This window comes from Pogoniulus pusillus, chromosome 44 (assembly GCF_015220805.1).
Source record: "Pogoniulus pusillus isolate bPogPus1 chromosome 44, bPogPus1.pri, whole genome shotgun sequence".
Lineage (NCBI taxonomy): Eukaryota > Metazoa > Chordata > Aves > Piciformes > Lybiidae > Pogoniulus > Pogoniulus pusillus.
The window spans coordinates 1150246-1173713 of NC_087307.1; the positions used below are offsets into that span (position 1 = coordinate 1150246).

The 23468-nt window shown below is 54.8% G+C and overlaps 1 protein-coding gene, 2 long non-coding RNA genes and 1 pseudogene across 3 annotated transcripts in view; 1 reads left to right on the plus strand and 3 right to left on the minus strand.

The window, feature by feature from the left end:
• Positions 1-23468, plus strand: part of LOC135192796 (deleted in malignant brain tumors 1 protein-like) — a 157323-nt gene that overhangs the window by 59519 nt on the left and 74336 nt on the right.
• LOC135192820 (deleted in malignant brain tumors 1 protein-like) overlaps positions 1-23468 on the minus strand; it is a 28330-nt pseudogene that overhangs the window by 2850 nt on the left and 2012 nt on the right.
• Positions 16165-17121, minus strand: LOC135192810 (uncharacterized). The gene is made up of 3 exons (XR_010309036.1): positions 17030-17121; positions 16508-16594; positions 16165-16286 (listed from the first exon to the last, which is right to left on the minus strand). It is a non-coding gene; the product is annotated as an uncharacterized LOC135192810 (long non-coding RNA).
• On the minus strand, positions 17593-18885 carry LOC135192809 (uncharacterized). Its single transcript, XR_010309035.1, has 4 exons — positions 18822-18885; positions 18423-18737; positions 17993-18028; positions 17593-17711 (listed from the first exon to the last, which is right to left on the minus strand). It is a non-coding gene; the product is annotated as an uncharacterized LOC135192809 (long non-coding RNA).

A 23468-nucleotide genomic window follows, 5' to 3' on the forward strand; every position in this document is an offset into this window, starting at 1 on the left:
TTGAAGCAAATGAAGAGCTGTGGGAAAAGGCCTAAGAAGAATAGCCTGAAAGTAACATCTAAGGTGCACCCTTGTATTGTATTTAGGGGTTTGTAGTTCTTAAGCACGATAGTCAGACACAGCTCATAGCCGAGGACTGCACTGGGAACATCAAGATCTCTGAGAATTGTGAAGTGAATTCAGAGCTATGGGAGAGATATTGGACAATTCATTCGCCCCCAACATCGGCTACCACAGTGAGCTAACGAAGACGTGACAGACTTGCACTATCCAGAAGCTGTGATGTTCATCTGGACTTTTGGGTTTCTGAACATTTGACTCACTGTCGCTTGCAGAAATAGCTTTTGGGATCGTTAGCTAAGCTTGGGTGGCTGGTTTGCCAGATTGTTGTTACTAGCAAAAGTTCTTAACAAATGCATTCTTCCCACTTTAGCACCATTGACCTGCACTCCTGCCAAACACAGCTCACATAAGATCAAATATGGGTTGCTCAAAGAAAAGAAGGGGGTATTGTGGGAAGCTTTCTCCTGCAGCGAAGTATGGAATGTAAACATCAGACCCTGTGATGAGAAGTGTCCTTGGAACCTCGCAGGCTCCCAGGGGCCTAGGCTGAGAACCATGAGCAACCCACGCACAGCTGTCAGGGCGTGGAATCTGCCGGCCCCTGTGGCGGGCACAGCCCAGGGGGCTGACCCTGGCCAGACCCCTGGGTGGGAGCCTCAAGGTGTTTACTGTAAGCTAACCTATCTCTGCCTTACACTTAACTTGGAGCCAATCTGTACCTTCCACTTGTACCAATCTTAAGCTAAGTTAGTTGTGTACACCCCTTTTGGGGGCTATAAAAGTCATTGCATCGCCCTAATAAAACGCACTGCTGCACAGTAGCCACAGAGTCGACTCTCGGTGCCCTGATCTCTCGCCACACCAGTCTCCATCCTCCAACAGATCTCCACTCGTCCATCGCAGCGGCTCCCTCCACCCACCAGCCGCAGGGAACCGGAGCCAGCTGGGCCTGGGGAGAGCAGCCCTGCAGCAGCCCTTGGGGGCACCCACGAGCCCAGCAGTCTGTGCCACATCTCCAGGCTCTGGCACCACTGCAGGCCCTTGGAGCTCTCCTGCTCTGCCTCAGGCAAGGGCAGACTGCAGCTCTGCCAGCATTTGGCCAGCGCTCACCTGAGCAAATGACAGCAGCGTCCTGCTCATGGGAGCACAGAGAGGCCCCCAGGCTGCTCACGGGGCACTGGCCCAGCTGGGCTTCAGTGCCAGCACAGTGGAAGGAGTCTCTCCAGACAGGGCCTGTGCCTCTCCCAAAATGGCCTCCTCCAGGAACAGACTCAGCAAAGCCACAGTTGAGGTGACGACAGAGAACATGGGCGTCCAGCAGGTCCCAGTGCCAGTCACAGAGGGTGCCCCAGGTCCCCTGCACTTGGATCTCCACCCTCCCCTCACAGCCTCTGCTGCCATTCACCAGCCTGTATTCTGTGTAGTCAGGACCAAAGAAAGATGCAAAGAGTGCCTTGGTGCTCTTGCACCCTCCAGTGCTGCAGGCCAGGGCACAGGGGCAGCCTGCCATCCTCCTCCTGCTACCTGATCTTAGGGCTGCAGGCAACCACATCCCCACTCCTGCCCTCACACCCAGCCCAGCACAGGCCCTGCTGACCCTCCTCAGCACACTCTTGCTGTCCAACCACAAAACCCTGAGTCCTTACATGTGCAGGTGACTCCAACAGCATCTGCATGGCTGCAGGACTGGGTTGTGCAAGTTCCCCTGGGGCAGGAGGCAAGAAGAGATTCTGTCCCCACACACTGCAGCTCTCTGTCCCACATGGCACCAGCCCAACCTCCAAACTGAGCTGCCCCATGCACAGACAGGGCTGTGCCACACTACAGCTCCCTGCAGACCACATTGGCAGCTCTCAGATCAAAGTCTGAGTCACAGACAGGTTTCCACTCCTTCCCATCATTGATCTCCACACGTCCTGCGCAGGGACTGTCCCCTCCAATCAGCTGGATAAATCCTGGAGGAACCAAAGCCCCTTGTGAATTCCCAGGGCGTTTGGATGCTGAGATGCTCACATCCCATCTCACAGCCAAGGAGACCACAAGCAGAGTCACACAGGCACCCCAGCAGCTCCCAGTGGGTCTTAATGGCAAAAGCAAACCAGAGCCACTCCTGCCCATGGACAACCACAACTATGAGTGGTGCCCGGGAATAGGATCCTCATCCGTGGCCAAGGTGCACTGCCAGGCTGACACATTCCTATCACTGTGTGGTCAGACGGCAAGAAGGCAGACAGAGGAGTCTCCAGTGCAAGGACAGGCAGCAAGGACAGGCAGCAAGTACTGCTCAGTCCCTACTGGTGCAGGGCAAGCAGGGGCTGCACCAGAAAGCACAGCTTGGGCATCAGCTCAGTAGTGACTGAAAAAGGTCATATCCCTGTGGGCTGGCTCCCAGGGAGTGCCCCAGGAAGAGGGATGATGTGGCCATGGACCACCCTACTCTTCTGCCTGAGTCCTGTGAACATCTCCTCTTAGTAGCCACTCTGCTTTGGGGACTCATTTGTATGAGGGGACAAGGCAAATGTCCCAGGAGATGTTGTGCCCATCCCTGGGCTGTGGGTGCCCATAGAAGCTGCCCATGGTACCTCTGGCATGGACAGATCCCATCCTTGGTACTGCCAGATAGCTGCTGTGAGAACAGGAGATAAAACTGACTGCAGGACTAAGTGGGCATTCATCTCCCAGCCCCTGGCACTGAACAAGCCTGGGCTGAGCCACACTGGGAGTCAGCCAATGCCACCTCCCACCAGGCATTCCTCAGGATGCAGGGAAAGCTGCAAGGACAGCCCCAGCTCAGCAGTGTCACCAGCCACACTGGGCCCTTCTCCACTGCCCCCTTGTTTCCCTCAGGGCACAGCCAGCTGCCTTCCCCCTTCCCAGTACCAGGGGAGAGGGACAGGCTTCTCCCATCCATGTACCTGAACAGGTCACTCCAACATCCTCATTATGACCACAGTAATGCTGACCCCATCCTCTGTGTTTGCAGTCAGACAGGGCAGGCTCAGAGCCATCACACTCAACATCATTCATCCAAATGGGGCCAGATCCTGGCTAAAAGTGTGCATTTAAATGAGCTTTCAGAGCAGATCCACATTGCAGCTGCCTACAAACCACTGCAGCATTTTTCATGTCCCAGTAGTCACCACACACAGTCCCCCACTGTCCCTCGTGTTTCACCTCCACTCTCCCAGCACAGTGCCTGCCGCCATCTGCCAGCCTCACCTCTGCAGCTCCTTCAAACACAGACATGGGAATGGTCAGGAGAGTTCTGAGCAGCAGACTGCAGGTCTGGAGGTACCTCATGCCCAGAATATGTCTAAGTCACCAGGGTAGAAGCTCTCCACAATCTAGATTGTTCTTGGAGCATTGGAGGTTCCCTCCTCACAGGCTCAAGGAACACAGGATGCCCGGCACAAGACCTGCAGTGCCATTGCCTACCCCACAGGCTGTGCCACCTCATCTCAATCCAAAAACTCTTTCCAAGGATCGAACTCAAATTCTGTATGGCCCTGCACAGTGAACCCTCTCCTCTCCTACCCAGCACACCCTGTATAGCCCTGTGCCCACAGACCCAGAGCTCCCTCTCCCAGCCAGGTGCAGGGCAAGGCACACACTTGGTTGATTGCAGCACCTTCTGCTTTTCTCCCCACTGGCACATGCAAAGAAATCTCATTCCCAGGGCTTCCCCAGTGGCCATGCTGGTGCCCACCTTCCTCAGGCCATGGCACAAGGGGAGCAGCACTTACCCCTGAAGAGCTGCACCCAGAGCTTGAGCCACAGAAGCCAAGCAAGCAGGAGTCCTCCTGTGCCCATCCTGAGAGTCCTGCCCTGCTGGCACAGCTCCTGGCAACTCACACAAAGAAATATGCTGGGAGGGTGAACTCTCTCTGCGGGAGGCTGAACTCTCTCTGGGGCAGATAAGCAGCTGCAGGAGGAGCCAATCGAAGCAGCAGCACTTTTCAGACGCTATCGGCAGCTCGCTCCCCTCCGACACAGCCCAGCCCTCCAATGAGCTTCTCCAGCGCCCTTCATGACCATTTATGAGGGACAGATGTGTCCTGCTGTGGGTGTCAGGGAGGCTGTGGCAGGGGATTGTCCTGGGACAGTGTGGCTGTGCAGGGCAAATGGCTCTGTCACCCCTTGCACCCCACTGTGTGGACTGGGAGCACTCAGCAGCTCCTACACAGGCCTCATCCTAGAAGCCAAGGGGCAAGTGTCCAGCTGCTCCTGAGCTGTGGGAACCATGGAGGTGGGGCTGCTGTGGGGTCTGTGTCAGGATGGGAAGACAACAGCCTCTGCCCTTGCTCCAGCTTCTACTGTGCTGGTAGCAGCAGCTGGGAGAGATCCTTGTCCAGGGCAAGGTCTCCATGGCAGGAGTGCTGCTGGCACATCCCTTGCACAGAGCCCCACAGGGAGTCCCTGTCAGGAGCTGGGGCTGGGACATGTCCCTGCCCTGGCAGCAGCAGACCTGCAGGCTGAGGCTCAGCCCTGTGCCTGACTCTCAGCATGTCACCAAGGGGCAGATATTCCCCACAGGCACATCAGGAGCTGGAGCTGCAGGTGCACAGACCACAGCCCACGTCACCTCGCAGCGCTGCCTGCGCTCCCCCTGTGGTACCCAGGCAGGAAGTTGTGGTTTCCTCCTGGCACTCTGCCCAGGAACATCCCTGCTGTAACCCTGAGCCACCCCAACCCTGACTACTGCAGCCAGGGCTGTAAGGGATGCTCCTGTAGCCTCACAGACACAGGCAGCTCCTGACCACCCTGGTGACACATGGTGGCTCCTGGCTGCTCTGTACCCAGCCCCACAGCTGCACACCACCACTAGGGACATGACCTCACAGCTCCTGCTGCCACCCACTGCATGCTCAGCACTTGTCCTGACAGTGACCTCACACCCTCTGACTTCTGCTGACATGTCCTCTGCACTCACTGTCTCACAGGGCCATGCCATTGGTGGTTCTCCCCAGGGGACACTTTGAGAAATCTCTGAATGTTCTGTTGGTGACAGCAGCCCCCACAGCAACCCTGTGCCTGCTCCTGCCTGAACAGCTACTCCAGCACTGGTGACATCACCAGCTGGACATTCACAAGCCAGGGGCCTGCTCCTGGCCTATGCAACACTCAGACACAGCTGATGTCAGAGCACCTAAACCTGCCCTGAGCCTGCCCCTGGCCCCTCAGCTATTCAGGCACCAGTGACCTCACAAACACCTGCAGTAGCTCTTGTTCTGCTCCTAGCCCAGCAACTACTCAGGCACCAGTGACCCCACAAGACACCACACACCCCATGGCCCTGATCTTGTCTGGTCAGATACTAGGCCAGCAGTGACTCCAGAAGCACCACACAACCATGGGCCTGATCCTGCACTATCAGCTGATTGGTCACAAGTGACCTTGCAAACACCTACACAGCAGAGCTGCTTCCTCCTGGCCTACCAGGTTCCAGGCACCTGTGACCTCAAATGCTCCAACACAAGATGTGTCTCTCCTGGTCTCCTCAGGCACCTCTGACATCACAGGGACATTCCCAGTTGTTGTGGAAGGGCAATATAGGCCTAAGAGATGTCCTGGCTTGTCCAGACATGACCCCATGATCCACTTCCCTCTCTGCTGAAGTGGGCAGCAACACAGGAAAGAAGACAAAAGGCCTGGAGACACCCAGAGTGCTTTGGGGAGAAGCAAGGTGCACAGACTTGTTGGTGCATGGCCTGTGTTTGCCCAAATAAGGATCAACCATTCTCCTGGGGTCATCTAACATGACATTGGCAAAGTGCCATTCTGATTGGCTAGTCTCTGTGGCCTGATCAGGCCATCACACTTGGGTGGTTGATAATAGATATGGGTGAGGTACAACAACCTGCTCTGCCTCATTGTGCTCTGTGGTCTGAGGTCATCTGGTGGAGGTGAGGTCGGGCACTGACGAGTTGACTCAGCAGCTGCCAACGCAGTTCATTGTATTAAGGCAGTGCAATTGCTTATATACTGCTTTAGAAGAGGCCTGCATGATTGGTTTGGGGCTGGCACAGGTGGACAGTACAGATTGGTTCAGAGTTATGTGTAAGGTGCAGATAGGTTGCCCTGTATCAAGTTAACCTATTGTGTCCACCCCAGGGGGCTGGCAGGCCCAACCCCCTGCAGCTGTGTGTGGGCTGCTCATTATTTACTACTTGGTTTCCTGAGCCCCAGGTGGGTCCAAGGACACTTCCCAGCACGGGTTCTCATGTTTACCAGCTCATACAAAGCCTATGAGGAGAGGCTGAGGGAGATGGGATTGTTTAGCCTGGAGAAGAGGAGGCTCAGGGCAGAGCTCATTGCTGTCTACAACTACCTGAAGGGACATTGTAGCCAGGTGGGGAGTGGCCTCTTCTCCCAGGCAACCAGCAATAGAACAAGGGGACACAGTCTCAAGCTGTGCCAGGGCAGGTCTAGGCTGGATGTTGTTAGGAAGTTGTTGGCCGAGAGAGTGATTGGCATTGGAATGGTCTGCCCAGGGAGGTGGTGGAGGCACCGTCCCTGGAGGTCTTCAAGCAAAGACTGTATAAGGCACTTGGTGCCATGGTCTGGTTGATTGGCTAGGGCTGGGTGCTAGGTTGGCCTGGATGAGCTTGGAGGTCTCTTCCAACCTGGTTGATTCTATGATTCTGTGTCCTGCTTGATGAAGAATTCTCCCACAATTCCTTTTTTTTTTTTCTTTTGAGCAACCCAGGCCTGATCTCGCACAGGCTGCGTTTGGCGCAGGTGTGAATAACACAGGTGCAAATCAATAATGCTAAAGTTAAAAGAGAATACATCTGTTAGAGGCTTTTTGCTAGTGGCAATAGTCTGGCAAGCTAACCACCCAAGCTCAGCTAACAATCCCAAAAGCCTCTTCTGCAAGTGACAGTAAGTCAAACATTCAAACACCCAAAAGTCCAGATGAACACCACAGTCACAGGAGAGCACATTTGTGCCACGTCTTTGTTGGTTCTGTGTGGCAGTCGATGCTGTAGAGTCACAGATGTATCTGTTGCCCAATATCCTTCCTCAGACTCCCATAGCTCTGGATTCACTCTAGAATCCTCAGAAATCTTGATGTTTTCATTACACTTCTTAGCTATGAGCTGTGTCTGTCTGTTGTGCTTAAGAACTGCTAATTTCTAAATACGATACAAAGATGTGCCCCAGATGTTACCTTCAGGCTTCCTACTTGGCCTATTCCCACAGTTCTTTATTTGTTTTAAAAAATTAAGGCAGTGTTTCTCATCCTTTTGCAGGGCCCTTGCAAAAAGATAACAACCACGTTGCCATCTGCACCACTTGAGTGGGTTTTGGCCTTTACAGCAGGTGCTAGACCGAATCTCTATTTTGCTCTTACCCATTCCATTAAACCAGAATCACTGAAAACTCATGAAAATACCCAAATTTGTTAACCATGATCAAAACCTTACAATCCATACACACACAACCATCATTTCAATGCTCCTTCCAAGATCTTGCCATAAGCCTGCCCTCTGAGCAAGATTCCCTCTCACTTTAAGGAAACAGGCTGGTCATAGCGAGCTGGTCTCCATCTGAGGCCTGTGACCATAAATGGTCAAACACAAACAAATGCAAAACCAAATGCAAACATATTCAGTGCCCAGGCTAACAGATCCATTGGCCTTGTCTGTACGATGTGACCAGAGAAACAGCAGACTTTCTTCGTACCTCCTTCCTTGTCTTCCTATCCCCCTTCTGGCATGTGCAGATGACCTCTCTTTTATGGCTCTTCTGGCATGCACAGACAACCTCTCTTTTACAGCTCTTCTGGCATGCGCAGACGACCTCTCTTTTTTGTTTGTTTGTTTGTTTGTTTGTACACAATCCTAATGGTATCAAAATATACAGAAAAATTCTAAAAAGATTATTCTATAACATTGCTATAGGCTAAATTCCTAGAATTGTCATATTACAAACTCCTAGCCTCTGCAACTTAAAGAAAATGAAGGAAATAGGAGAAATAGCAAAGAAAATCCAAGAAATGTGGTACCACAGCAGATCAGAATCAGCACAGATGGCAGAATAAGATCCTCCTAAAAATTGTGGCACAATTAGTAATCATTTAACATCCTATCCAATAAACTCCTAAACTCTAACATATATTACAATCAAAGCCAAAACAGCACGAGGGTTCCAGTGTACACAATACCATCAGAAACTCAGTCTGTGTCTTTGAGAATCAAGCACACTGAGCCACAGCAGCTGTAAGGGAAAAAAAGTAAAAAAAAGGACGGGGTGGGGGGTGGAGGGCAGTGACTGCTTCCTTAACTATATTAATGCTAAAAATTTGATAAAGGAAAAATTTTGAACCCTGGAATGGATTCCAAACACAGAGAAAATAAGAAACCCAAAGGAAAAGAAAATTAAAAATAATATTGCTCTGTGCAGTGAGGTTCTTAAAAAAAAAAAAAAAGAAAAAAATGATGAAGCCATGGCGTGTAGAAAAAAAAAGAAACCTTTAGGTCAATTAACCCCAAAAGATAAATAAATGTTGATCTATCAGTTTTACCTAGTAGACTGAACATTCTTATCTCAATATACCATTACAATTAACAAGCACTTAACATCTTATCCAGTAACCTCTAAGATCCAGTACAATGAAAAGGATAGAAACATCACCAAGATTTACATCAATAACATACAGCCAGCAGGATACAAAAATGTGCATCTGTCACTTTAAGAATCAACCTGCCCGTCTCCCGCTGAGAAAGTGCACAGAGGGGGGGGTGTAGGTGAGCTGTGCTCACCATGTGCCAGGGGAGAGAAGTGGGGGGGCTTCCCAGTCCCATGGGGAAGGAGGAGGGAGGGGGGGAAGGGAGCATGTCTCACCGTGCTCCCAGTGCCAGCTCATGAGCCCATGGCGGGGGGGGGGAAGGTCGGGGGTAAGTGCGCTGCTCCAGCAGGCACAGGGGAAGGAGGGGGGGGGGGGCGTGTGGACATGAAACCGACAACAGAACCGCAAGTGAGGGGAGGGTGGTTTCTGCTTCGCCGATCTCTGAGACTCCACAAGCGATGGTGGGGGGGCCTCACACTCCCAGTAGACTCGCTGCTTAGCCACTTTCGAGTCCCCACTGTTGTCCCTGTCACCCCCACCTCCTCCTTGTCACTGCTGCTCTCCGCATTCTGCACACATGATTGGTGAGGGGGCAGGGGGTGGGGCGGGGCCGCACCCCCAGGTGGCAAGCTGGGACCTTGGTGATCACCGCACAGGGTCCTTAGCAAGGTACGTGGGCAGATCATTAGTGGCGCTCAGCAAATCAGTTGGCACTCAGGGCTGTAGTAGTTCTAAGAAACAGTTTAAACTGAGAAAGTTCCTGTTGCTTTCTCTGGCCGCCATTACTAAGCAGCTGGGATGGACCCCGGTCATGTGTGCTTACGGCAGCGACCCCGGAAGGGACCGCCCATCTTTACAGCAGCGACCCCAGAAGGAGCCGCCTGTCTTTTATGGCAGCTGCTGGATTTACAGCTTTTCTCACCAGGGGGTGTCCCAGCATCCGATCCCTCCTGCCTCTGCCAGTCCCTTACCGCATGAAGATAAAGCATCATTTCATCCCCTTATTGGGGCCCCAACGGCCTAACGTCCAGGCTCAGCACTTTCCTGATGCAAGTCTCAAACCCGTAGTCATGCAAACTAGCACAGGTACACAAATCATAGCAGGCTTCTTTCCATCAATTTCAATGATTCTAAGCCTACCCCTTTTAATCAGTTCAGCAAGTGCCTCTGCACAGGTCTGCACAGTGTTCTTTGATGAGTGGGCAAGTGTCATGGAACGCAGTTTCGCGGCAGAGTTTATGGGGGAAAATACGCGAGGCGTTGACTATTTTATCAGTGATTTATTGCAAAGAATGCGAGTTCCCTCTTCCCGAAACTACACCACCACTGTGAATTCTTTTGATTGAGATCGAAATAACATTTCAGAGAATGGCAAATTAAAGAGTCTATGATGTTTAAAGAGAGTTCTTTTGAGTCTCTGAGGTTTGAGTTAACAGTTCGTCAGCTACTCACAGTCTGTAGCTTGGTAGGGAGTCCCTTTCTCCCGATGAGGGTCCATGCATGCAGGCTTCCTGCCTCTGCGACTCGGGGTGTCCGCCCGAGGCGAGGCTGGATCGGCAAGCAGCTTGTTGTTAGAAGTCCGGGAAAAAACCAGAAAGGCTGGAAAAACCCAGAAGGCTAGGGGGCCAAAAGCAAAAAGCCTCGATCCTGGCCTGTCCACCATTTTTATAATGTTCCAAAATAGGACTAGCCCACAATTCGGACCACTTTTACGTTGTTCACATACATTGGTAAAAAACAGTAATCAACTTACACAATTGGATAACATTACCTAAACAATATAAAGACCACTCCTCAGGCCAGCCCACCTGCAGGTGTTGGGCAGGCTTGAGAAAGTCGTTTCTACTAACCAAAACAATACCTTGTTTGTCTGGAAAGCAAGGCCACTCTCATCCCACTTTGACGCCAAGTAAAAGGAAAACATGGCCAGTGTTTACCCTCTACTCGCCTTAGGCCGAAACCTTCCCATGGGACTGAAAGATTGTTTTGGGTTTTCGATGCTTTCTGCTTGAATGTGAGGCACTAGAAACTACACAATATAGCAAAAGCTTAGAGAGCTTTTGCTACTCTCCATGACAGCAAGAATACCCATTCTATGATCTTCCACTCATTGTCAGTGGCACTGGCATCTCTCCTACCCTTGGCAGGTTCCCCCTTTTCTTTTTGCCACCGAGCAATGAGTGCAAAAGGATGTCGCTGCCTATTGACACATAGAAGCGCTAGGGGTTGATCGGCAAGGCGATGGCTGGATACACCAGTCAGGAATTTATTGGCTATCAACCTGACTGCCAACTGCTGTTGGGTCGTTAAGGAGATGCGCCTGTGTGCATCCGTGCCCTGCAACAGAGGCAGCAGTGGTTCTAAGTCCTCACTGGTTATTCTCACTATCTTTTGAACCCACTGAACATCACCCATAAACTTTTGGACATCTGGCAGTGTTTTCAAGTCTGTAAGTCAATCTCTTGTGGTCTGATTGTGGCCTCAGTGATTTTCCAGCCCAAATCGTTCCAAGGGCTCTGCTGCTGTATCTTTTCTGGGGCAATATTCAGACCGCTTCTTTTGTAGACTCCCTCTATCATTTTCAAGTCTGCAGGCATAAACAGACATGAACGACAGAAAAGAAAGTTGTCCATATAGGGATAGACACTTGTACATGCCCAATTTGTTTCTCAAGGGTTGCAGTGCTCTGACAACAAACAACTGGCAGAGGGTTGGTGAGTTCTTCATTCCTTTGGGCAAGACTGCCCACTGATAGTGGCTCGCAGGTTCGACTTTATTCACAGATGGTACTGTAAAAGCAAATTGCTGCCAGTCTTGGTCCTGTTGTTTTGCACGTTCGGGTGTCCATTTTTCTAACATTTTAACCACCTGTTCTAGAGACTGCTTTGTATCATCAGCAGCAACCGTGGGCGACTGATGGCCGCTAACGCACGTCGAGCCTTGAGAGCACACCCCTCTGGCTGCAGCACCATCGTCAGACTCAGGGATGTCAATGATCATTCTAGGGGGCAAATCCCCAGTCGAGGGGGGTGGAGGCAGGGCTCATGGCTGGCAATATGGCAGTCCACCAGGATCGTGTTCCACACTCTTTTTCAATTCCGCTATAGAGTTGGCAGTTTTCCCGGTCATGCCCTTGGCTGGGGTGGCACAGCTGAGTCTGAAAACCTGAGCTATGGAACTCCCTTTCTCTGCCACTGGCATCGACAGAGTGCTTGGGGTGGGTGCAGGAGCGGAAGCTGGCACTGCACTTGCTTTGGAACTTCCAGTAGTGGCCGGAACTGCCAGAAGTGAACGTGAAGCCGCCATAGCAATGCTTCTTTCGGCTTTCATTTCTAGTAACGTACGTAGCACAGCGTGCCAGCTCTTAAGATATTTTAGAGTCCATGCCTTCAGTAACAACTGCATCCTACTGTGCGTCTCTGACCTCCCACCAAGCTTCTGGCTCAAAGATCATGAGAGGCTCAGACATATGACCCTGCACTCACGCCCAGGTCAGCAGCTCTCAGAGCTTTTTCATGTCTGACAGAACACCTCTCTTAGAGAGTATACATGCCAGCACAAGAGTGCTGCATCCTCCGCACAGCCTTACCTCTATCATTCGGAGTGCTCAGCTGTGGCCCTGAGCATCCAGCTATTGCCCCCCTTCCTTGGGCAATGCTCTCCAGTCCGTGTCACCAGCTGACATTATTTTTCAATAAGAAAACGTCCACAGAGTGGTCGGCACATTTACCAACCCCGGCCCTCTTGAACTCGGTCCTTCCCATTGCCGGCCTGCCTCGGTCTTACCTGAATGCCTGTTTCACTGTTCAGGTGCCATTTGCTGGTGGAGCACCTGGGTAAAATGACTCTTGGGTCACCACTATGGTCAGATGGTCATTCTCTGTTTATTTCCATGTTGCAGTGACTTCTATGCTTTCTTGCAATAGGTGTGCACAACTAACTGAGGTTAGGATTGGCACATGTGAATAGCTCTGGTTGGCCCAGGGTTGCAAGCATGGCATGGATAGGGTGATACACAATAACATTCTGAGGGGTCAGTCTCTAGGATGGCTAACCCAGCCCCCTTGGGCTGGCTAACTCTGACCACAGGCAGCCGGGACTCCACCCTCTGCAGCTGCATGTGGGGGCTGCTACCCAGCGACTGGTATCTTAAGCCCAAAATGGACTCAAGACACTTTCCAGCCCAGGCTGCTCATGTTTACCACTTCATGTCCTGTTAGCAAAAATCTCTCCACAAATATTTTCTTGGTGGGTGAAACCATTTATGGTATCTCTGGAGCTTGTCATTGCTGTCAGCAGAGCAGCTGGAATCTCGAGTGTGGATCCTTCTGCTGTGATGACTTTCCTGTTCCCTATGGGAATGCTGGCTTCCAGATTCAGAAGCAGCTGGAGACACATTTCTGACACACACTTTCCTTCTGCCATGCGGTGCTGCCTCACAGCTTTCTTTGTGCTGCTTCTCATGTGTGCTCTCAGCTGAGTTAGCAGCTTTTTGCTGTTTGGGGCTTTTCCCAGGGATTAGGGTTGGACTTGATGATCTGTGAGGTCTCTTCCAACCCTGATGATACTGTGATACTGTGATATTGTGATTTCCCTTTCAGATTCCATCAGGATGCTCTGTGAGTGTTACCTGCCTGTGGCTGGGGGCTGCTGCACTGTGAGGCTTTGTCTCTGGGTGTAGTCAAGGTGTGGTGGTCCCAGAATCTGTGGCTTGCAGGTGGGGCTGGATTCATACACTGAATCGTGGTGAGGTTTCTCATGCTTTGTGCCTTCACATTTCCTGCATGTTCAATTGCTGTGTTGTGGTAGGCCTAAACAGGCCAAAATAGGCTTATACATGTCCTTGCTCTCTCTCTGTTGGGAACTGGCTGGAAAATGGGGGGGGCACAAGCCCCTAGAAGCGTGTACCATCAAGCCTTGGATGTGAGCTCTGAGTGTATTGGGACTGCAGTAAACCACAGTGCTGTGTGTGAAGAAGCTCAGAGGAATTTGTCCTTGAGCCTTCTGATAAACAGCATCTGTGGGGCTGTGAGCAAAGCAGGAGGGAATTGGGAGGAATATGGAAATTCCAGTGCTTAGGTGCACTAAAAATGCTTTTGCAGTAACTGCAAGTAGGGAAGATTCTGCATATTCAAATGGTTAGATGCACCTAAATGATAAGGAAAAGCATCACTTGTATGCTGTGTGTGGTTCACACTTCTCACCCTAACTGAAAGTATCTGCTTTGTCACTTGGAGCCTGATGCTCTTAATAAGGAATGGGAGCTTGGATAGCTTAGCTCATATTGGGCTGTCTCCAGTTCCCATCCCCTCCTGTGCTGGGACCTGTGACTGGCAGGATGGAAATATCTCTGCCAGCAGGAACAGTGCCTGGGGACCAGAGGCCTCTCATGGCCCTGCAGCTTGACCCTGAGCCTGCTGTCCCCACATGTGTCCCTTTCCCACCACCAGGTCTTTGTGCTCTACTGCTCCCAGGTAGCTCAGGCAGGCACCCAGCTCCACCGCCCACCCCGCAGGCAGACAGCAGCAGCTCTGGGACAATCTTCAAAGCCTTTTAATCAGAACCAGTGTGGAGGCATCAGAGTGGGGGAGGAAAAGCAGAAGCATTGCCCTGATGCTTCTGCTGCTCCTGGCAGTAGCAACTGGTTCCTGGTGCCTGTGTCTCACCCACATGCACAGAGCTCTCCTGCTTCAGATCTCTCTTAGCCTCATGGCAGGGATGGGCTCTGCTGGCTGAGGGCTCAGGGAGCTGTGCTGTCGCCCCCATGTGTCCTCAGGGGGATGTGCAGCAGGCAGCTCTTCAGCATCATCATAGCCTGTGCTCTGCAGGGACAGGGCACAGGCATCTGCCCCAGCTCCAGGGCCCTCAGCATCTGCCCCAGCTCCAGGGCCCTCAGCACTGCTCTGTGAGCGCAGGTTTGCCCCTGCAAGCAGCAAGACAGCAACTGGACATTAGCCAAAGGGGGGTCCCTCTTGTGGGCATCAGATTTCTCCCTTTGTCCTTGCAATTCTAAGACTTTCAGCTCCCTCTCCCACATCCAGATCTCAATGAGGAACCTGGAACCTCTTTCTCCATGGGCTCTCAGCCTGGCAACGATTCCCCCTGGAACCAGGGGTGGCTCCCCAGGATCCAGCAGCAATCTCTTCCCCTCTCACCTCCAGATGCATCTCTGGGTCCTGATCCTTCCTCTGGCTCCCTGGGAATTTCCCTGTCTCCCTGTCTAAACACAGGATCCTGTGCAGGGGCAGACATCTCCCTGGCATCATCGTAGCCATCCACTGGGTCACCTCCAGCCAGGACTGAGCCATCTGGAAGGAGAGAGCAGCTGGTGACAGCGAGGGGACACATCCTGCTGAGCAGTGGACAGGGGAACCACTGTGGAGGCATCAAAGTGGGGGAGGAAAAGCAGAGACACTGCCTGGCTGCTGCTGCTGTTGCTGCTGCTGCTAGGAATGGGAGCCAGCTCCTGGTGCCTGTGTCTCTCCCAGATGCACAGAGCTCTCCTCCCTCCCAGCTGCAGCCAGCCCCATGGCAGGGATGGGCTCTACTGGCTGAGGGCTCAGGGGGCCTTGTGCCCTGAGCTGTGCTCTCACCCCCATGTGTCCTCAGGGGCATGTGCAGCAGAAAGCTCTTCAGCATCCTCACAGCCTGAGCTGTGCTGTGCATGGACAGGGCCCAGGCACTTGCCCCAGCTGCAGGGCCCTCTGTCAGCACAGGTTTGCCCCTGCAAGCAGCAAGGCAGACACTGCACATTGCCCACAAGGATGCCCCTCATGTTCTGGGCATCAACTTTGTTCCAGGTTAAGCCCCTCTGGGGTGAGAGGTGGAGTTTGAAAACCTGAACCCAGGTGTCCCTGGCCCCTCCCGTGGGGAGGACCACCCAGGCCAACCTTGATCCCACTCCCAATTCCTTTCCAAGACCCCATTGAAGAGGCAGATGAGCTTCCTCCTCTTTCCTACTTCCTGCCTTCAACTTTGCAACATCTTCCTTGCTGCAGCTGCCTCTGCTAACCACGAGACCAGCTAAGCACGTGGCCAGCCCAGCTGCCTCCTGAATCCAAGGGGCAATCCAGCTCCAGCTGCAGAATCCACTGCCACCCAGCCTGGGCTTGAGCACACCTTTGTCTGCTGCCTTCCCCTCTCCTAGGTCACCCTTTTAGTCACTGCTGAAGTTTTCTCTTCAACTTCCAGATCAATTTTGAGTCTGTTTCTTTGGGTGCTTCATGCCTTTAACTCTTGTACCTCATTTTTTCCTATGGGGAGAGGGAGGCATCCTAAATTTTGTTCTCTTGGGCTTTTGGACTCCAGGAAGCTTAAACAATAACAATCTTCCTCCCTTCCTCTTAGCAGTTCTGAGACTTTCAGCTCCCAGTACCAAACCCAGATCCTGAGGAGAAATCCTAGGACATCTTTCCCCTTGGGCTCTCAGCCTGGTGGTGATTCACCTGGCACCAGGAATGGCACTCCAGGAACCAGCAGCAATCCTTTGCCCTCTCACCTCCAGGAGCATCTCTGGGTCCTGATCCTTCTTCTGGTTCCTTGGGCATTTCCCTGGCTCCCTGTCTAAACACAGGCTCCTGCCCAGGGTTAGCAATGTCCCTGGCATCATCATAGCCATCCAGTGGGTCACCTCCAGCCAGCACAGAGACATCTGGAAAGAGAGAGGTGCTGGTATCAGGTGGAAGACAGATCCTGCTGAGCAGGGGACAGGAGGAAGTGTGCAGAGATTTGGGGCTCAGGCATTGGTGTTGGCAGCACCAGAAGGCAGCCCTGCCCATGTCCTGCCCAGCTCCTGTGATGACACTCATAGACACCACTGCTCTTCACCTGCCTGCAGGGAGCAGACACCAACCCCCCCCTGCCCCCTGTTACCTGCTGTTGACTCCAGGCCATTCTCCTCCTCCTCTCTGTCACCAGGCTTGGGCTGCAGCTTGGCCAAAGACCCCTCTGAATAGGAGCCTGTAGAGAGATGCAGGAGGTGTCATGGGAGTGCTCTCTTCTGACCTGGCTTGTGGTCAGTGCTGCTGGGGATGTGGGAGCCTTTGAGCCAGGGCTAAGTGAGGAGAAAGGCTCAGGGCTCACCCTGATGCCTGAGGACAAACCCAATCTCAGAGGGGCCCCACAGCTACTCTGAGACAGCCTCTTGTCTCAGCCCTCAGGTGTCACCCAGGCTGCAGGGACAGGCAGAGAGAGGTTGTCCCTGGTTAGGACAGGCAGAAGTGGTGAGGAGGAACCTTCTTTTCCAGGCACAGCTTCTGCCTCCTCTTCCCACTGACCTGGCAGCCCTTGCACTGCAGGCACCATGGGCCAGGGGCATAGAGGAGTCATCTGTAAGTGGAGGGGTGAGGGCAAAGAGCCCTGGAGATGTGTCCTCCATGATGGACACAGACCCACCTGAGTCACTGAACCTCTCCTGCTTCTCCCACGCTGTGCTGTAGCCAATCTCCTCATACACAGCCTCAGGGAAGGGCTCCCAAGGAGCCTGGGCAGCTGGGGACAGAGCCAGGGTTAGCAGAGGAACAGGCAGGCAGGCTCAGGACCCCACTCTGCTCCTCCAGCTCTCTTGCCCTGGGACAGCCCAGGGCTGCCATCACAGAAGAGCACTGCTGTAGAGTTCTGCCACCACTGGCACTTCCTCAGTGCTGGCAGTGTCCCCAAGGAGGTGACCTGAGGCAGCAACAGCCTTGCACCTTCCCCCCAGGCACAGCCCTTGTGCCCCTCTGGCTCCTGGGTTAGGTCCCTGGTGCTGGGGCAAGCTCCCACCTGTTCTCTGCCCCTGCTGCTGCTCCCTCTCTGCTCCAGGGATCTGCACAAGCACCTGGGCAGCCAGCACCATGCACACTGGTCCCTAGCACTGCCCATGCACTCAGTGCCCCACCAGAGCACCCTTGGCCTTTCAGGAGGCGTCTTGCCCTGGCACCACGGGGGAAGCACCAACCTCTGCGCCCAGGCCTGGCACTTTGCACTTGTCCAGCCAGGAGGGCCAGGAGCAGGCAGAGAAGGGCTCCCAGGAGGATGCAGATGATGACAGGCACTGAGACACTGCTGCTGCTGGTCCGACGGCCCCCAGGGGCACCTGCATGGGCAGCAGCAGAGCAAGGGCAGCAGCAGGCCAAGGACAATGTGTGGCCAGCACACCCCAGTGCTTAACCCACTACACTGTGTGCAGACAACTGCAGGGGTGAGCAAAGGGAAAGCTCTCACCCTAGAGGGGAAGAGACAGCCCTGCCCAGCCCCACACCACTGCCCCAATGCCATCTTTGGAGATTTCACCCCCCAGAAAGGAGCCAATTCCCTCTGCTGTGGGTCAGAGCCTGGCCCTGGGCAGATGCTGCCCTGGCAGGGAGGAGAGGTTACCTGCTCGGGGGGTTGGTGCTTCTGTGCTGGGTGCATCTGCAGGGGAGGAGAAGGAGAGCTGGCCTGAGAGGGTGCTTGTGCAGGGAGCAGGGAGCCTCCTCTCTGACACACTGTGTGCAGGTGGGAACAGTCCTGCCACATGCCAACAGAACTGCCCCTCCTGTGGGGCTGCTCAGGCTGCCCAGCACACAGCACAGGGCTCTGCTCCAGCTTGTGCTCAGATGGCACAGTCAGTGCAGGAACTGCCCGGGGGCTGCAGGGCTCTGCTCACAGAGGCTGGAGAACATCCAGCCAGGCAGCAGCTGCTGCCCACTTGGCACCAGGCTGCCATGGCCTTGCTCTCTCTGGGGCCATGAAGGCACCCAACGGGGAAAATGGTTTCCCAGCTCCTTGCCCCTAGCCCAGAGAGGGCTCCCTGCCCCTCACTCACCTGAGCAGCTCACAGCAGCATCCTCCTTGTGCCGGCAGACACCGCTGTCCCCAGGCCGGGCCCAGCACTCCTGCAGAGATGGCTCTGTGCCCTGGCACTCCACCTGCTCCAGCCAGATGGGGCCTGTCCCCTCCCCAAAGGCAGCCTCCCCCGGGGCAGACAGCACAGGGCCACAGCCCAGCTGCCTGCATGCCACCTGGGCATCCTGCCTGTCCCAGGAGTCGTCGCACACCGTGCCCCAGGAGCCGTGCAGCCAGACCTCCACTCTGCCTGAGCACCTGTGCTGCCCTCCCACGGCACGAATCTTCTCCCTGGCTGGAGAAGGCAGAGCCCTGCCAGGGCAGCAGGAGAGCAGGCAGAGCCCTGCCGGCTGACAGGGGTGTGCAGAGGAGCAGCTACCTGTGCAGTTCCTGGAGTCTGGGCATGGGGCTGAGAGATCTGCAGACACTTCTGGTCGTTTCCCTGCAGAAGGAAATGCTGCAGTGGAAGGGCTGCTGGACAGGGGGGGTGCAGCTGAGAGTGAGGCTGAGCTCTGCTTCTGCCTCCCCCTGCCTTTTCCCTCATGGCAGTAACTAAACCTGTTTCACTCAGTGGCGGCATACAGCAGTGTGGAGCCTGATTCCCAGAGCACTGGGAGGCTGCCCATGGCTTTCCCTCAGACCTTCTGGTCTCTAATTACACCTTCACTGGAGACATCTCAGCCTCACTCATTGCTGCTGGGAACCCAGCTGGGGCCTGCTGGGGAAGATGTGGGGGTCTGAAAGCTGCAATCTCCCTTTTGATGTGAGCAGCAGAAGGTATGGCAGGTACAGGATCCATCTGGGCCCTGTCTTTGTGCTTGGCGGGAGCCAGCTGGGAGCAAGATCTAGGGGCATGCTGATGCCCATCTAGCTCAGAATTACCATGGCAGATAATGTGGGTCTCATCTCTCAGGTCTTCACAAGAGTGCAGGTGCCAGGGAGCAGAGGGACACTGCCAGAAGGAGCTGTTTCTCTCCCCACACTGCACTCGATCCAGCCAGGCAGCAGCAGTCACTCTAGCAGCGGGCAGGTTTGTATCCAGGTCCCCTCTGTCCCCACAGCCCAGCTCCTTGCATGCCAGTGAGACAGTTCTGGGAGTCATTGAGTTGGAGCAGACATTGCCCCAGGTGCCATTGTAGAACACCTGCAGGCGCCCGGAGCAGTTGCTGCTGTTCTCCAGCCTCAGGGCCACGAACTCTGGGAGGAAAGGGCTCAGATGGGACCAGGCTGGTCTGGGGCTGTGGGAGCAGGGACACCCCTGCAGCTCCCAGGCCCTCAGCCAGACAAAATCACTGCTAATATGGCCCCCTTTCAGACACAGCCAAGCAAAGGAGCCTGAAGAACAGGCAACCCTGCACTCCCTGCTGAGCCTTGAGGACAGCTGATCTCATCAGGTTACCCAGTGGCAGTGAGGGGACACCTGAGTGCATTGGCATCCTCAGGCTTGGCTTGGGCAGTAGTACAGAGGCAGCAGGAACAGCCTTGTTCATTGCTCTGCCCCTTCCCAGCCTGCCCAGGCACTGTGCTCCCAGCACAGCTCCCAGCACACACCTGAGCAGATGACTCCGGCGTCCTCTTTGTGCCCGCAGTCGTGCTGCCCCCAGGGCCCTGCCGGGCACTCCCAGAGAGCAGCTTCGGCCCCGGAGCAGTTGACCCCATCCAGCCAGATGTGCCCAGAGCCTGCCCCGAAGCCAGCGGAGCCAACCGCCTGCAGCGCCCCTCCGCAGCCCAGCTGCTGGCAAACGACGCTGGCATCGGCCAGGTCCCAGCTGTCATCGCAGATGCTGCCCCAGCTGCCCTGGGAGTAGATCTCCACTCTGCCCTCGCAGCGCCCGCGGCCCTCTGCCAGCCGCACCTGCCGGCTGCCTGCAGCAGGAAGAAGCCCCAGCTGCTGTCAGGGGCTGCTGCCCAGCCAGCACACAGCCTGGGGGCCCTGGCAGTGCCACTCACCACTGCAAGAGACCCCCACATCCTCTGCAATGCCTGCTGCCAGCAGGCTCTGGGGCAGGGAGGTGTTGCAGAGCTGCAGGCTGGCCTCGTGCCCTGCACACCGCACCCCTCGCAGCCCCACGGGGCCCTGCCCTCTCTCAGCCTTGGGCAGGGTGTAGGCTGCCTCTGCCTCTCCGCACCGCAGCTGCCGGCACACCACGCTGGCCTCCTGCAGGTGCCACTGCTCTGCCAGGACCCTGCCCCACGTCCCACGCTGCAAGATCTCCACTCGTCCATCGCAGCGGCTCCCTCCACCCACCAGCCGCAGGGAACCGGAGCCAGCTGGGCCTGGGGAGAGCAGCCCTGCAGCAGCTCTGCAGGCTCTGGCACCACTGCAGGCCCTTGGAGCTCTCCTGCTCTGCCTCAGGCAAGGGCAGACTGCAGCTCTGCCAGCATTTGGCCAGCGCTCACCTGAGCAAATGACAGCAGCGTCCTGCTCATGGGAGCACAGAGAGGCCCCCAGGCTGCTCACGGGGCACTGGCCCAGCTGGGCTTCAGTGCCAGCACAGTGGAAGGAGTCTCTCCAGACAGGGCCTGTGCCTCTCCCAAAATGGCCTCCTTCCGGAACGGACTCAGCAAAGCCACAGTTGAGGTGACGACAGAGAACATGGGCGTCCAGCAGGTCCCAGCGCCAGTCACAGAGGGTGCCCCAGGTCCCCTGCACTTGGATCTCCACCCTCCCCTCACAGCCTCTGCTGCCATTCACCAGCCTGTATTCTGTGATATCAGGGACAAAGAAGGATAGAAAAGGTGTCTTGGCGCTCTTGCACCCTCCAGAGCTGCAGGCCAGGGCACAGGGGCAGCCTGCCATCCTCCTCCTCCTGCTGCCTGATCTTAGGGCTGCAGGCAACCACATCCCTACTCCTGCCCTCGCACCCCAACCAGCACAGGCCCTGCTGACCCTCCCCAGCACACTCTTGCTGTCCAACCCCAAAACCCTGAGTCCTTACGTGTGCAGGTGACTCCAACAGCATCTGCATGGCTGCAGGGCTGGGTCCTGGGGGATCCCCTGGGGCAGGAGGCAAGAAGAGATTCATTCCCCACACACTGCAGCTCTCTGTCCCACATGGGACCAGCCCAATCTCCAAACTGAGCTGCCCCATGCACAGACAGGGCTGTGCCACACTGCAGCTCCCTGCAGACCACGTTGGCAGCTCTCAGACCAAAGTCTGAGTCACAGACAGGTTTCCACTCCTTCCCATCATTGATCTCCACACGTCCTGCGCAGGGACTGTCCCCTCCAACCAGCTGGACCAATCCTGGAGGAACCAAAGACCCCTGTGAATTCCCTGATATTTTGGATGCTGAGATGCTCACATCCTGTCTCATAGCAAGGAGACCACGAGTAGAGTCACACAGGCATCCCAGCAACTCCCAGCGGGTCTTGATGGCACAAACAAACCGGGATCTGTCCTGCCGATCTACAACCATAACTACAATAAGTGCCCAGGAATAGGATCTTCATATGTGGCCAAGGTGCAGTGCCAGCCTGACACATTCCTATCACTGGGTGGTCAGAGGGCAAGGAGGCAGGCAAAGGAGTCTCCATTGCAAGGACAGGCAGCAAGGACAGGCAGCAAGTGCTGGGGCTCTCTGGGGCTGCACCAGAGAGCATAGCCTGGGCATCAGCTCAGCAGTGACTGAAAAGGGTCATATCCCTGTGGGCTGGCTCCCAGGGAGTGCCCCAGGAAGAGGGATGATGTGGCCATGAACCACCCTACTCTTCTGCCTGAGTCCTGTGAGCCTCTCTTCTTAGTAGCAGCTCTGCTTTGGGGACTCATTTCTATTAGAGGACAAGGCAAATGTCCCAGGAGATCTTGTGCCCATCCCTGGGCTGTGGGTGCCCATAGAAGCTGCCCTTGATACCTCTGGCATGGATAGATCAAGTCTTTGGTAGTGCCAGATAGCTGCTGTGAGAACAGGAGATAAAACTGACTGCAGGACTAAGTGGGCATTCATCTCCCAGCCCCTGGCACTGACCAAAGGTGGGCTGAGCCACACTGGGGGTCAGGCAGTGCCACCTCCCACCAGGAATCCCTCAGGATGAACGGAAAGCTGCAAGGACAGCCCCAGCTCAGCAGTGTCACCAGCCACACTGGGCCCTTCTCCACTGCCCCCTTGTTTCCCTGAGGGCACAGCCAGCTGCCTTCCCCCTTCCCAGTAACAGGGGAGAGGGACAGGCTCCTCCCATCCATGTACCTGAACAGGTCACTCCAACATCCCAACGATGGCCACAGTCGTTCTCACCCCATCCATTGTGTGTGCAGTCAGACAGGGCAGACTCGGAGCCATCACACTCAACATCATCCATCCAAATGGGGCCAGATCCTGGCTCAAAGTGTGCATTTGAATGAGCTTTCAGAGCAGATCCACATTGCAGCTGCCTACAAACCACTGCAGCATCCTTCATGTCCCAGTGGTCACCACACACAGTCCCCCACTGTCCCTCGTGTTTCACCTCCACTCTCCCAGCACAGTGCCTGCCGCCATCTGCCAGCCTCACCTCTGCAGCTCCTTCAAACACAGACATGGGAATGGTCAGGAGAGTTCTGAGCAGCAGACTGCAGGTCTGGAGGTCCATCCTGCACAGCATTTGTCAGGCTCCAGTGTAGGAGCCCTCCACAGTCTGCATTGCCCTTGAAGCATCGGATGTTCCCTCTCCTGCTCACAGGCTGCAAAGAACTGAGGTTGCCCAGCACAAGAACTTCTGCTTCTGTCTCACCCTGATTTTCCCCTCATGGCAGTAACTAAATGTTTGTTCTCTCAGTGGGGACACACAGCAGTGTGGATCCCCTGATTCCCAGAGCAGTGGGAGTGTGCTCATGGATTTTATTCATAATTATGTCTGGTGTCTTCTGAGACCCTGACTGGAGACAACTTTGCCTTGCCCAGGTTGGGGTCGGAGTGCAGGACCCCAGTTGGGATGACATGGGGAAGGTGTGGGGCTCTGGGAGCTAAAGCCCCACTTTGCTACAAGCAGCAGAAGGGTATGACACATCAAGGGTCTCTCTTGGCCCTGTCTTTGTGCTTGGCTGAA